At 30.6% G+C, this 15,330-nt stretch overlaps 1 protein-coding gene and 1 long non-coding RNA gene across 2 annotated transcripts in view; one reads left to right on the forward strand and one right to left on the reverse strand.

Annotated features, from left to right (window-relative positions):
* The window catches only part of LOC136038640 (uncharacterized), a 133,527-nt gene extending 123,599 nt beyond the window's left edge, over positions 1-9,928 (forward strand). Inside the window, exon 2 of the long non-coding RNA XR_010620260.1 lies at positions 9,366-9,928. This is a non-coding gene — a long non-coding RNA (uncharacterized LOC136038640). The remainder of the gene's footprint in view (positions 1-9,365) is intronic.
* LOC136038636 (phospholipase D1-like) overlaps positions 1-15,330 on the reverse strand; it is a gene marked incomplete in the record, with an annotated part of 372,020 nt that overhangs the window by 78,826 nt on the left and 277,864 nt on the right.

Genomic DNA, 15,330 nt, shown 5'->3' on the forward strand with positions numbered 1-15,330 from the left:
GCTTAAGTGCAGCTACTTGGAATTTCAAAAATCTTTTAATCAACTTTTCTGGGGGCGAGAAGATTTTTTTAGTCTAAAATTACATGTATGTAACCTCGTAAAATTTAACATTACAACTAGAATCTTTATATATATCATCTTACTTTTATGTATAGCACATATATATTTTAATACATTTTATGATACATAAGTATACAATACATAATACACATAATATATTTATACATATATTTATACCTGATTAAAAGTGTTTACCTGGTTCAAAGTGTTAACTGTGCATTAAACTCAGGCAATATACCTATGTCTATATTGACATTAGAAAAGCGTTTGACACCGTTGACTACCAAGTATTGCTTCATCGAATGAGAAGTCTTGGAATAGATGCAGTTTGTCTAAGATGGTTTGAGAGCTATCTTTACGATAGGTCATTTAAAGTCGTTTCAAATGACCTAGTCTCAATGTCTTTTACTGTGAGGTGTGGTGTACCGCAAGGCTCTGTTCTGGGCCCTTTACTTTATCTAGTTTAAGTGGACATGACGCGCTTTTATCTGCAGGATGTATGTATTAATTCTTTTTCGGATGACACTACACTAACAGTATTTGCAAAATCAGTTAATGATTTAATAGTAAAAGCTATTGATCCTCTCATAAGATTGGAGGTTTTTACAATAAGTTTGCTGTGCGTGAAAGTTAAAAAAGTGTTTTTACTGACATTCTGTAGAGTGGGCTATTCTGTTGATGTAAGTAGTAAAGTTTTTTTAGGTGAAAAACCTGTTTTACAAGTTAAATCATTGTGGTACCTTGGCTTCCATATTGATTCTAATCTTTTGTGGAAGCATCATAGCGACATTATTTCCGCTAAAATTGCAAGAGGAGTTGGCATCCTCAGAAGACTGAAGCCTATTCTGCCGAAACATATTCTTCGAACGATATATTTTGCAATAATCTACCTGTATATATCATACAGATGTTTAGTTTGGAGCAGAAATTTTTAATTTTAATTGCAAGCGTGTGCAAATTCTAAAAAATAAAGCAGCAAGAATAATTGGGAAGTACGTAAAAAATGCTAAAGACACCAGTGCAGGCTTTAAGTCTCTAAGGCTACTCAATGTTTGACAGATAAAGGACTATCAAGCGGCGATGTTTGTTATAACCTTGGTTACAGATATTAAAAATGGTGTAAGATCTGCTTTTACTTTGAAGTATCTTGACTCTTCTATTTGGAATTCACTTCCGGTGAGTTAAAAAAGATTAAAAGAGTATTTGTTGGGGAATTAGTTTTTTTATTTTTTGGGGAGGAGGAATGCAGTGGTTTATAGGACTGGAGGGAGGAGCGGGTTGAAGGGATTGGGGTGGATGGAATTGCATTTGGATGGTGGTTGTTACCCAGGGGGTGTTTGAGGGAAGGTGATTGTCTTTTTTCATTTTTCATTCATTTTTTTAATTAGTGTAGGATGCTTTTAGGAACAAATATGTAGTTTTTTTATTGTTATTGTTAATTTAGGATGCCTTTAGGAATGTTTATGTAATTAATCGCTACGCGTTATCAAAATTTTTTTTCTAGCATAGTGATTCATACCTGTAATAGTTTAAGTTTCTGTTCATAATGTAAATAAAAGTCAAACATATCTACTCCCTTTATAATTTTTAATTTGTTTCTTGGAAACCGACTTCATATTTTATTATGAAAGTTCGTATTCTGGGATTTTCTGCCCTGAAAAAACGATCTAGATAGGTAACGAGCTTTAGAACATTGTTTTAGAAGCTTAATTTTGGAAAAAATTCATATGGTGACATCATATTTATATACATTTCAAGAATACAGATTACAAAATTTTCCCCCCAGGAGTGGTCCTATCGTTTTAAGCATCTATGACACACACAGAGTTACACAAGATGACGAATGACTCTGAAAAGCTATAAAAAAAGGCACAGAACAAGAAACAGCACACTAATACGAAATTAGAGAACCAAATATATACAAGCCTGCCGCGTGCCCAGTGCCGAGGCTCGAACATGGCTCGGGATCCCGGCACTAATATACCATATGTTATATACGCATATTATAACATTGGATTCATTGCCATATATATATATATATATATATATATATATATATATATATATATATATATATATATATATATATATATATATATATATATATATATATATATATATATATATATATATATATATATATATATATATATATATATATATATATATATATATATATATATATATACTAGGAGGGTATTTAAATTACTAGGAAGGGCCTGTTTCACATGCCGCTGATTTAAAATTTCTGGTGAATTAATATCTTCAATCTGCTTACAAGTAAAATTAATACGTAAATATAATCTGTTATCCTTATTACTAATCTTATCGAACTTTTTCTTTTTTGAAATAAATTTCGTTTTAGTTAGAATGCAAATTGTATCACATATTACTTTAAAATTATAATCAAGAGCTGTATTATTCTTAACAATCCAGAAAAGATTGATTAAATTCCTCTTGGATAAATTATTTAGACACTTTATTACAGAAATCATACCCCTAGATTCAAGTAGCTGGCATAGATCTATAGAAAGCATATGTACATCTAATTCATTTTTTCTATTATTTTTCCTATGTCCTCTCGATCGTTTTTTACGTTTAGTAGGACAAGTAAAAGAAGGATGGTCCATAAAACCATCAATACATTTAACAACAACATGAGACATGTCACCATACTTTGCTACACGATCATTTAGCCCAAAAGGATAAGCCGTACCAAGAGTATGGATCCAGAAATCCTCCTGTTTACGTAGTTTATTATTCTTCTCTTCTTTATTTAAATTTTCTAATTCTAAATTTTCTAAAATTGTGACAGTTATATCTGATATGGAACATTTACCATTATTACAATGTTGAACTAGATAGGTATTAGTTTTTTCATTATTAACTGTTGTCTTATGTCCAGAAAATCTTTTATATATATTATTAGTTCTTTCCCCAACATATTGTAGGCAGCATTTATTACATTCTAATAGGTAAATTACATTGGTTGTTCTACAATTAACATTACCACGTAACTTGCATGCAAAATTTTTATTATACAATGTACTTTTAACAGAAGTCCGTGGGACAAAATGATCTTGGCAAAGAAAACAACGACTTTTACACTTACTAACTTTCAAAAAATCGTTCTGAGTTCCGAGGCTAATATTTGTGCTTTGTTGCATAAAAAGTTATTGAAAATAAATCCAAAACAAACCAACATCCAAATCAAAATCCAACAATCAAAGTCCAAAAAACATGCCAAGGTCAATAGGTCAATAAATACGTAAACAAAAAGATGAAAGAACATGAGATTTGCATAAGTGCCATCTCACCAATAATTAACAATATCAGGTTAAAAACCTGGACCAGGGTAAAGGTCTGTCGAGGAGAAAACTAAAAAAAAAAAAAAAAATTCTCCACCAGTACTGGATCCAACCTGGAATAATATCATGAAAAGAGAAATCACCAATGCTACAGCACAAACACAAAAAAAAAGAAAAAAAAGAAAAAAAAGAGACAGAAGGAGAAAAGGAAGACTGTTTTCCTAAATTAGTGATTAATATAGACCAGCACTTGAATGAGGACTTAACCCTACTCATCCATACAATCACATAGGTCAAACAGCAGAGCCACACACAATCAACCATAAAGAATAATCAATGGACAGGCAGTCATGTCGTCAATAAGTATAAGTCGTCATTTACCAAACAATAGAAAAAATAATATAGACAAATAATTCAGAGGCAACACCCAACATAAGGGCTCATCAGGAGAATACACTGGCCTATATAGGGTTTCGCCACTCTAAATTCTCTACCCAGCACAGTGTTGTGGCTACCACAGAATATCCATGGCATCCCCGCGTCAGGTATCACCCCCAAAATACATGCCTATGAGAAAAAAAAAAGCAAATGTAAAACAACCAAGTAAAACCAAAACAAGCTTATCCTGTTAATATATCCCTCCCTTTAGCAACAATAGGTAAACTAAATATTATAGATTTTACCAAATCACAAATATTAACACATTGCAAAAACCTGAATGAACTAAACAATTATAGAATTCATCTTTACCATTTGGCTAATTTTTTAGAAAATCCGCTCAATTAGAAACACAATTCAAAATAAATGGCGCTGTGACAACATTTCTCGAACCTCCGAAATTAGTTAAAAATTTCTTTAAGTATTTCTAGATAATTCTTTTGATATTTATTTAAAAGTTCGTTATAATGAAAACTAAATTTTTTAAATTGCCAAGTTAATTTATTTGCAGAAAAACCTCTTGATATCAATTTTTGGCTTAAGATTTTACATCTATTTTTAAAATCAATATAATTACTACAAATCCTTGCATAACGAAGTAACTGTGAGAAAAACGCTGAATATGTGATATTTGAGTGTATACTACTTTCAGGGAATGGGAAACTAATCACTTCAAAATCAAAATCATCCGTTTTATTATACATTTTAAAACTTAATTTATTATTATCACAAATATTAATATTTAAATCTAAGAAATGATCTTCATGACCAGCGCCATGACTAGGCTCAAGAATATGCTCTGATGGATATATATTTTTAGAAATATCAATGAAATCCTTACAATTTAAGACCAAAATATCATCTAAATATCTTTTATTATTTGACAAAGCATGTTTTAAATTAATTGGATTATTCTTATCCATCATATATTTATATTCTAGTTGACTTAAAAACAAGTCAGCTATAAATGGGCTGGCATTCCCCCCCATGGGAATTCCCATAATTTGCCTGTACAAATCACCCCCAAATCTTATATAAGTATTGTATAAAACAAATTCCAATAACTCAAAAATCATATCCAAGCTGTAACATCTCAAGTTAACTGTAGTATTAAAGCAGTTTGTCCATATAGCTTTTTTGTTATAAATGTCTATTTTTAAGAACCTTTTACTAGATAAGAGGAAAGATTTCTTGATAACAGTTTTTAAATTATCAAACACTACATTAAGTGATAATTTAGTATACATTGTCGCAAAATCGAAAGACTCAATTCTTTTAGCTGAAACCGTTGTTAAAGAATCTATCAACTGCAGTGAATTATTAACACTCCAATATGGATTAAAATTCGAAAATTTTTTAATACCAGAACAATAGGTTTTAAGTTTATTTACAATTTCCTTTAAAATTAAAGAGAGGTCAGTAGCAGCAATGCGGATTGGACATTTAGCTGCTCCAGCAATAAACCGTGGTTTAGGGGGATTCTTATGAAATTTTACAGTCCAATATAGGAAAGGGAACTTTTTATCATTGTCATTTATTTTAATATTCAAATTTTTAAAAAGTATTTCTTCAGTCTTTTCAATTAAATTCTCATCCTCTATATTTACCTTTCCGTAAACATTAGTTGTACATAACTCCCTTTTTAAGATATCACAATACAGCTTCTGACAAATTATGGCAAAATTATTATTAGCTTTATCCACTGGCACAATTACAAATTCATTCTTTAGATTAGCAATTGCTTGTTTAATCTTCGCATTATAAAGTAATGATTTAGTGTTACTATTTTTTAAGTTAGAATATATTTTATTTCTTACTCTACTAATAATTAAATTCTTCCAACTTTGAAAACTCTCTTTATTTTTATTCTCTTTCATACACCACTTATCAATAAATAAATCAAAATCATTTTCCAAGCCATCAAGAACACTCGATGGTTTCAGATGATGAGAAAGACGGAAATTAGCCCCTTTATTCATTATAATTTGATGATCATCTTGCTTTATTATTGACAAGTCCCCTGTTATAACATGTTTGTAAGTAGGATTTACAAATGGGCCAAGTTGCTTACAATTACAAACCGGTTTCCAATTTATATCACTATCTAGTTTTTTTAGTATTAAATTATAATTAAAAATAATTTGCCCAATAGTTTTTGAAAATTTATAAGTTAAAACTGGACTATCATTATTATTTAAATTACTAGGAAGGGCCTGTTTCACATGCCGCTGATTTAAAATTTCTGGTAAATTAATATCTTTAATCTGCTTACAAGTAAAATTAATACGTAAATATAATCTGTTATCCTTATTACTAATCTTATCGAACTTTTTCTTTTTTGAAATAAATTTCGTTTTAGTTAGAATGCAAATTGTATCACATATTACTTTAAAATTATAATCAAGAGCTGTATTATTCTTAACAATCCAGAAAAGTTTGATTAAATTCCTCTTGGATAAATTATTTAGACACTTTATTACAGAAATCATACCCCTAGCTTCAAGTAGCTGGCATAGATCTATAGAAAGCATATGTACATCTAATTCATTTTTTCTATTATTTTTCCTATGTCCTCTCGATCGTTTTTTACGTTTAGTAGGACAAGTAAAAGAAGGATGGTCCATAAAACCATCAATACATTTAACAACAACATGAGACATGTCAACATACTTTTCTACACGATCATTTAGCCCAAAAGGATAAGCCGTACCAAGAGTATGGATCCAGGAATCCTCCTGTTTACGTAGTCTATTATTCTTCTCTTCTTTATTTAAATCTTCTAATTCTAAATTTTCTAAAATTGTGACAGTTATATCTGATATGGAACATTTACCATTATTACAATGTTGAACTAGATAGTTATTAGTTTTTTCATTATTAACTGTTGTCTTATGTCCAGAAAATCTTTTATGTATATTATTAGTTGTTTCCCCCACATATTGTAGGCAGCATTTATTACATTCTAATAGGTAAATTACATTGGTTGTTCTACAATTAACATTACCACGTAACTTGCATGCAAAATTTTTATTATACAATGTACTTTTAACAGAAGTCCGGGGGACAAAATGATCTTGGCAAAGAAAACAACGACTTTTACACTTACTAACTTTCAAAAAATCGTTCTGAGTTCCGAGGCTAATATTTGTGCTTTGTTGCATAAAAAGTTATTGAAAATAAATCCAAAATAAACCAACATCCAAATCAAAATCCAACAATCAAAGTCCAAAAAACATGCCAGGGTCAATAGGTCAATAAATACGTAAACAAAAAGATGAAAGAACATGAAATTTGCATAAGTGCCATCTCACCAATAATTAACAATATCAGGTTAAAAACCTGGACCAGGGTAAAGGTTTGTCGGGGAGAAAACTAAAAAAAAAAAAAACTCTCCACCAGCACTGGATCCAACCTGGAATAATATAATGAAAAGAGAAATCACCAATGCTACAGCACAAACACAAAAAAAAAGAAAAAAAAAGAAAAAAAAGAAAAAAAAAAGACAGAAGTAGAAAAGGAAGACTGTTTTCCTAAATTAGTGATTAATATAGACCAGCACTTGAATGAGGCCTTAACCCTACTCATCCATACAATCACATAGGTCAAACAGCATAGCCACACACAATCAACCATAAAGAATAATCCATGGACAGGCAGTCATGTCGTCAATACATGACAATCGTCATGACATACGTCAATACAGGCCTACATGATTCAAGCATCCACAGAAATAGGTCGGTTTTCTTTAATACTACTTTGCTTTTATGATACTACACGGTTCATTTCTCACTTGGCCATTTTCACCTTTCTTGTGATAATTGGTTCTTAGTAACCAATATATATATATATATATATATATATATATATATATATATATATATATATATATATATATATATATATATATATATATATATATATATATATATATCTATATATATAAAAATAAGTTGTCTGTCTGTGGATGGATGGATGGATGTGTCAGGTGACGTCACCTGAAAAAACTGGATTAGGTGACGTCAAAACTGAAAAAACTAAAAAAAGGCAAAAACTACAAAAAAAACTAAAAACTAATAAAAAAAATAAAAAAGCTAAAAAACTAAAAAAACTATAAAGGTAAAAACCAATAAAAAACTAAAAAAAAAACTGAAAAAACTAAAAAAAGGCAAAAACTACAAAAAAAAACTAAAAACAAAAACTAAAAAGAAATAAAAACTAAAAACTAATAAAAAAAACTAAAAAATCTAAAAATCTAAATAAGCTAAAAAAGAAAAAAAAAGGAAAAAAATAAAGGAGAAAAAAAATAAAAAAAAACTAAAAAATCTAAAAATCTAAATAAGCTAAAAAAGAAAAAAAAAGGAAAAAAATAAAGGAGAAAAACAAAACTAAAAAACGAATGTATATACAGACCGGGACACCGGGATACAAATGATGACCGGGACCCGGGACACAGGGAATATAAATGACGACCGGGACACAGGGACACAACTACAACGGGGACACCGGGGGAAACAGGGGGATGTAAATGACGACCGGGACACCGGGACAGGGAATGGTCGATTAGCAATCACCATCAACAAAGCTCAAGGGCAATCATTAGAATCATGAGGTATAGATCTGAATACAGATTGTTTTCCCATGGACCATTATATGTTGCATGTTCAAGAGTCGGTAAACCTGACAATCTATTTATATGCAAAGACAATGGGACAGCAAAGAATGTTGTATATTCGCAAGTTTTACGTAGTTAAAACCATATATATATATATATCTATATTCACAGGTGGGACATAGGGACACAACTACAATGGCGCGTAACTATTATGGCGCGTAACGACTTACGCGCGCGGGGGGGCTTGGGGGGGGCGCGAAGCGCCCCCACCAACTAGGTGTTGGGGTGGCGCGAAGCGCCACCCCAACAGCTAGTATATCTATATATATAAAAATAAGTTGTCTGTGTGTGGATCTGTGGATCAGGTGACGTCATGTTTGTCCGCATATGACGTCTGAATTATTTCACACTAATACAAAAGAAGAAAAAAACTAAAAAAGGTAAAAACTACAAAAAAAACTAAAAAGAAAAAAAAAACTAAAAAAGCTAAAAAACTAAAAAAAACTAAAAAAAGGTAAAAATCTAATAACTAAAAAAAACTGAAAAAAATAAAAAAAAGGCAAAAACTACAAAAAAAATAAAAACTAATAAAAAAACTAAAAAAGCTAAAAAACTAAAAAAACTATAAAAAACTAAAAAAAGGTAAAAAACTAAAAAAAACTAAAAACTAAAAAATAAAAAAACTAAAAAAAAGGAAAAAACTGAAAAATAAAAGAGAAAAAGAAAACTAAAAAAATATGAATAAATATATATAAAAATAAGTTGTTTGTGGGTTATGTCTGTCTGTCTGTCTGTCGAGTGACGTCGTGTTTGTCCGCATATGACGTCTGAATTATTTCACACTAATACAAAAGAAGAAAAAAAACTAAAAAAGGTAAAAACTACAAAAAAAACTAAAAAGAAAAAAAACTAAAAAAGCTAAAAAACTAAAAAAAAACTAAAAAAAGGTAAAAAACTAAAAACTAAAAAAAAACTGAAAAAACTAAAAAAAGGCAAAAACTAAAAAAAAACTAAAAACTAATAAAAAAACTAAAAAAGCTAAAAAACTAAAAAAACTAAAAAAACTAAAAAAAGGTAAAAAACAAAAAAAAACTAAAAACTAAAAAAGAAAAAACTAAAAAAAAGGAAAAAACTGAAAAATAAGAGAAAAAGAAAACTAAAAAAATATTAATAAATATATAAAAAAAAATCTAAAAATCTAAATAAACTAAAAAAGAAAAAAAGAAAAAAGGAAAAAAATAAAGGAGAAAAACAAAACTAAAAAACGAATGTATATACAGACCGGGACACCGGGATACAAATGACGACCGGGACACAGGGAATATAAATGACGACCGGGACACAGGGACACAACTACAAAGGGGACGCCGGGGGGCACAGGGGGATATAAATGACGACCGGGACACCGGGACACAAGGAATATAAATGACGCCCGGGACACTCAAAGAGAAATCACAGACTGGAACACCGGGACACAAATGACGACCGGGACACAGGGAATATAAATGACGACCGGGACACAGGGACATAACTACAAAGGGGACGCCGGGGTGCACAGGGGGATATATAAATGACGATGGCGACTCAGGGAATGGTCGATTAGCAATCACCATCAACAAAGCTCAAGGGCAATCATTAGAATCATGAGGTATAGATCTGAATACGGATTGTTTTCCCATGGACCATTATATGTTGCATGTTCAAGAGTCGGTAAACCTGACAATCTATTTATATGCACAGACAATGGGACAGCAAAGAATGTTGTATATTCGCAAGTTTTACGTAGTTAAAAACATATATATATATATATATATATATATATATATATATATATATATATATATATATATATATATATACATATATATATATATATATATATATATATATATATATATATATATATATCTATATATATAAAAATAAGTTGTCTGTCTGTGGATGGATGGATGGATGGGTCAGGTGACGTCACCTGAAAAAACTGGATCAGGTGACGTCAAAACTGAAAAAACTAAAAAAGGCAAAAACTACAAAAAAACTAAAAACTAATAAAAAAAATAAAAAAGCTAAAAAACTAAAAAAACTAAAAAAAGGCAAAAACTACAAAAAAAACTAAAAACTAATAAAAAAGCTAAAAAACTAAAAAAACTAAAAAAAGGCAAAAACTACAAAAAAAACTAAAAACTAATAAAAAAAAATAAAAAAGCTAAAAAACTAAAAAAACAAAAAAAAAGATAAAAAACTAAAAAAACTAAAAACTAAAAAAAAACTAAAAAAAAAGGAAAAAACTGAAAAATAAGCTAAAATAAAGGTAAAAACCAATAAAAAACTAAAAAAAAACTGAAAAAACTAAAAAAATGCAAAAACTACAAAAAAAACTAAAAACTAATAAAAAAAGTAAAAAAGCTAAAAAACTAAAAAAACTAAAAAAACTAAAAAAAGGTAAAAAACTAAAAACAATAAAAAATAAAAAAAAACTAAAAAAAAGGAAAAAACTGAAAAATAAGCTAAAATAAATGACGACACTCAAAGAGAAAGCGACCAGGACAAAAGGAATGTTCGATTAGCAATCAACAAAGCACCGGGACACAGGGAGTATAAATGACGACCAGGACATAAGTAAAAAAAAAAAATTAACAAAACTAAAAAGAAGGTAAAAACTACAAAAAAACTAAAAAGAAAAAAAAAACTAAAAACTAATAAAAAAACTAAAAAATCTAAAAATCTAAATAAACTAAAAAAGAAAAAAAAAGGAAAAAAATAAAGGAGAAAAACAAAACTAAAAAACGAATGTATATACAGACCGGTACACCGGGATACAAATGACGACCGGGACACAGGGAATATAAATGACGACCGGGACACAGGGACACAACTACAACGGGGACACCGGGGGAAACAGGGGGATATAAATGACAACCGGGACAAAAAAACTAAAAAGAAAAAAAAACTAAAAACTAATAAAAAAACTAAAAAATCTAAAAATCTAAATAAGCTAAAAAAGAAAAAAAGGAAAAAAATAAAGGAGAAAAACAAAACTAAAAAACGAATGTATATACAGACCGGGACACCGGGATACAAATGACGACCGGGACACAGGGAATATAAATGACGACCGGGACACAGGGACACAACTACAACGGGGACATCGGGGGAAACAGGGGGATGTAAATGACGACCGGGACACCGGGACAGGGAATGGTCGATTAGCAATCACCATCAACAAAGCTCAAGGGCAATCATTAGAATCATGAGGTATAGATCTGAATACAGATTGTTTTCCCATGGACCATTATATGTTGCATGTTCAAGAGTCGGTAAACCTGACAATCTATTTATATGCAAAGACAATGGGACAGCAAAGAATGTTGTATATTCGCAAGTTTTACGTAGTTAAAACCATATATATATATATATATATATATATATATATATATATATATATATATATATATATATATATATATATATATATATATATATATATCTATATTCACAGGTGGGACATAGGGACACAACTACAATGGCGCGTAACTATTATGGCGCGTAACGACTTACGCGCGCGGGGGGGCTTGGGGGGGCGCGAAGCGCCCCCACCAACTAGGTGTTGGGGTGGCGCGAAGCGCCACCCCAACAGCTAGTATATATATATATATATATACATATATATATATATATATATATATATATATATATATATATATCTATATTCACAGGTGGGACATAGGGACACAACTACAATGGCGCGTAACTAATATGGCGCGTAACGACTTACGCGCGCGGGGGGGCTTGGGGGGGGGGGCGCGAAGCGCCCCCACCAACTAGGTGTTGGGGTTGAACATGCAACATATAATTGTCCATGGGAAAAACAGTCTGTATTCAGATCTATACCTTATTATTCTAATGATTGCCCTTGAGCTTTGTTGATGGTGATTGCTAATCGAACATTCCCTGTGTCCCCGTCATCATTTATAGATCCCCCTGTGCCCCCCGGTGTCCCCGTTGTTGTTGTTTCCCTGTCATTTATATTCCCTGTGTCCCGGTCGTCATTTGTGTCCCGGTGATTTGTGCATATAAATAGATTGTCAGGTTTACCGACTCTTGAACAAGCAACATATAATTGTCCATGGGAAAAACAATCTGTATTCAGATCTATACCTCAAGATGTTACCCGGAAATGCAGTATATTTGCCCGATTAGGGTGATTTTGATGGGCTGGACCATTTTCTTTTCAGGTGTCAGGGGCTAAAACAGCTAAGAGGGAGCTTTCTTTGGCTGGGTGGTCGTGAGCACCTTCTTGGAACTTTGAAGTTGACATCGAAAGTAAATATAGTAGCAGTGAGAAATTTTGTCCGGAATGGTCTAATTATTCGAAAGTCGAGTGTTACATGATTTAGTTTGTTTGTTGTTCTATGTGTATGTATACGGCCAGGAAAATGGCTTTAAATACATTCATTCATTCATATAGGCCTATATATATATATATATATATATATATATATATATATATATATATATATATATATATATATATATATATATATATATATATATATATATATATATATATATATATCATGAAAAGAGAAATCACCAATGCTACAGCACAAACACAAAAAACAAAAAAAACAAAAAAAAAAACAAAAAAAAAAAAAAAAAAAGAAAAAAAGAGACAGAAGGAGAAAAGGAAGACTGTTTTCCTAAATTAGTTATTAATATAGACCAGCACTTGAATGAGGCCTTAACCCTACTCATCCATACAATCACATAGGTCAAACAGCATAGCCACACACAATCAACCATAAAGAATAATCCATGGACAGTTTCCATGACTGTATAAATGTAAATCCATAGACTGTTTTCCTAAATTAGTGATTAATATAGATCAGCACTTGAACGAGGCCTTAACCCTACTCATCCATACAATCACATAGGTCAAACAGCATAGCCATATACAATCAACCATAAAGAATAATCCATGGACAGGCAGTCATGTCGTCAAGAAGTATAAGTCGTCTTACCAAACAATAAAAAGAGTAAAGACAAATAATTCAGAGGAAAACAACCCAACACAAGGACTCATCAGGAGAATACACTTGCCTATAGGGTTTCGGCACTTTAAATTCTCTACCCAGCCAAGTGTTGTGCCTACCACAGAATACCCATGGTATCCCCGTGTCAGGTATCACCCCCAAAATATATGCCTATGAAAATATATATATATATATATATATATATATACTAGCTGTTGGGGTGGCGCTTCGCGCCACCCCAACACCTAGTTGGTGGGGGCGCTTCGCGCCCCCCCCCAAGCCCCCCCGCGCGCGTAAGTCGTTACGCGCCATAATAGTTACGCGCCATTGTAGTTGTGTCCCTATGTCCCACCTGTGAATATAGATATATATATATATATGGTTTTAACTACGTAAAACTTGCGAATATACAACATTCTTTGCTGTCCCATTGTCTTTGCATATAAATAGATTGTCAGGTTATCCCCCTGTTTCCCCCGGTGTCCCCGTTGTAGTTGTGTCCCTGTGTCCCGGTCGTCATTTATATTCCCTGTGTCCCGGGTCCCGGTCATCATTTGTATCCCGGTGTCCCGGTCTGTATATACATTCGTTTTTTAGTTTTGTTTTTCTCCTTTATTTTTTTCCTTTTTTTTCTTTTTTAGCTTATTTAGATTTTTAGATTTTTTAGTTTTTTTTATTAGTTTTTAGTTTTTATTTCTTTTTAGTTTTTTTGTCCCGGTCGTCATTTATATCCCCCTGTTTCCCCCGGTGTCCCCGTTGTAGTTGTGTCCCTGTGTCCCGGTCGTTATTTATGTTCCCTGTGTCCCGGTCGTCATTTGTATCCCGGTGTACCGGTCTGTATATACATTCGTTTTTTAGTTTTGTTTTTCTCCTTTATTTTTTTCCTTTTTTTTTCTTTTTTAGTTTATTTAGATTTTTAGATTTTTTAGTTTTTTTATTAGTTTTTAGTTTTTTTTTCTTTTTAGTTTTTTTGTAGTTTTTACCTACCAGGACATAAGTAAAAAAAAACTATCTATATATATAAAAATAAGTTGTCAAACTAAAAAAAGGCAAAAACTACAAAAAAAACTAAAAACTAATAAAAAAGCTAAAAAACTAAAAAAACTAAAAAAAAGGCAAAAACTACAAAAAAACTAAAAACTAATAAAAAAAATAAAAAAGCTAAAAAACTAAAAAAACTAAAAAAACTAAAAAAAGGTAAAAAACTAAAAAAACTAAAAACTAAAAAAAACTAAAAAAGGAAAAAAACTGAAAAATAAGCTAAAATAAAGGTAAAAACCAATAAAAAACTAAAAAAAAAACTGAAAAAAACTAAAAAAAGGCAAAAACTACAAAAAAACTAAAAACTAATAAAAAAAGTAAAAAAGCTAAAAAACTAAAAAAACTAAAAAAACTAAAAAAACTAAAAAAAGGTAAAAAACTAAAAAAAATAAAAAATAAAAAAAAACTAAAAAAAAAGGAAAAAACTGAAAAATAAGCTAACATAAAGGTAAAAACCAATAAAAACTAAAAAGAAAAAAAGGAAAAAACTAAAAGAACTAAAAAAGAAAAAAATAAATGACGACACTCAAAGAGAAAGCGACCAGGACAAAAGGAATGTTCGATTAGCAATCAACAAAGCACCGGGACATAGGGAGTATAAATGACGACCAGGACATAAGTAAAAAAAAAATTAACAAAACTAAAAAGAAGGTAAAAACTACAAAAAAACTAAAAAGAAAAAAAAACTAAAAACTAATAAAAAAACTAAAAAATCTAAAAATCTAAATAAACTAAAAAAGAAAAAAAAAGGAAAAAAATAAAGGAGAAAAACAAAACTAAAAAACGAATGTATATACAGACCGGTACACCGGGATACAAATGACGACCGGGACACAGG

Source organism: Artemia franciscana, chromosome 18 (genome assembly GCF_032884065.1).
Source record: "Artemia franciscana chromosome 18, ASM3288406v1, whole genome shotgun sequence".
Lineage (NCBI taxonomy): Eukaryota > Metazoa > Arthropoda > Branchiopoda > Anostraca > Artemiidae > Artemia > Artemia franciscana.